Source organism: Galeopterus variegatus, unplaced genomic scaffold (genome assembly GCF_000696425.1).
Source record: "Galeopterus variegatus unplaced genomic scaffold, G_variegatus-3.0.2 Scaffold5298, whole genome shotgun sequence".
NCBI lineage: Eukaryota > Metazoa > Chordata > Mammalia > Dermoptera > Cynocephalidae > Galeopterus > Galeopterus variegatus.
This window is the reverse complement of record NW_007731409.1, coordinates 866-1,859: the sequence shown is the minus strand read 5'-3', so window position 1 is coordinate 1,859 and position 994 is coordinate 866.

The window sequence follows — 994 nt, the reverse complement described above, 5'->3', positions numbered from 1 at the left end:
GCGCTGTGAGCGCACCAGTCATCCCTATACAGGATCCGAACCCGCGGCAGGAGCGCTGCTGTGCTCCGAGCGCCGCACTCTCCTGAGTGCACCACGGGCTCGGCCCAATGGGTGATATTTTGAAAAAGCTGATACATCTATACAAGTAATATTATCAGGTAGGAAAAAGAGGACACATTTTTGCTGCAGTTTATGTTATTTTAGGATTTGCCACTGGTTGAAAACACGAAAAATGAACTAAGAAAAAATAACATAAAGAACAGTGGAATAGGAAACATAAATAATGAACCAAACAGCCATAAGATTTATTAGATATGTACAACTAGTTATGTATTTAGATTTATTAGTAATGTACAACTAATCATGTATTTAGAGAAAATTTTTAAAAATCTGCAATTTTATTATTTAAAGTCAATTCAATAACATTTCACAACTAATTCTATCACCCTCTTTAATTCATGCCAAATGTTATTATTATTATTAGAATATTATTATTTTCAAAGACACAAAAAATAGGCCACTGGGAAATGGACATTCTCTTTCATGGATGTGGAAAGCAATGCAATATTAAAAACCCAATTATTAATGCTAAATAGAAAGTGAAAATTTAAATTTGATTTACTTTTATTAAACTTAATTGAGTATTTTTAGAAAATCATTAACTCATCTATTATTTTGTTTGGCTATAAGTGTGATCTATATTTTGTTTTCATTAATTATTCAAACACATTGACTAATCGATTGATTGATTCAGCTATTGAGCTATCACTACATTAAAACTACAATGTAATTTTATACCTAGCCTTAAGTTTAGAGAAAATATAGAGGAAAGAAGAACAAGTCAAAAAATACCTTCAAAAGCTAATCAGACAACTCAAAAATATGAGACATTCTAAAAGATAATTTTTATGATCTACAGAAGAGGTCAAAGTCAGTTTAAAAATTGGGAACAGTTCTAGAGGAAGAAACAAAGAAAATTGTGTTTTGATTGAAT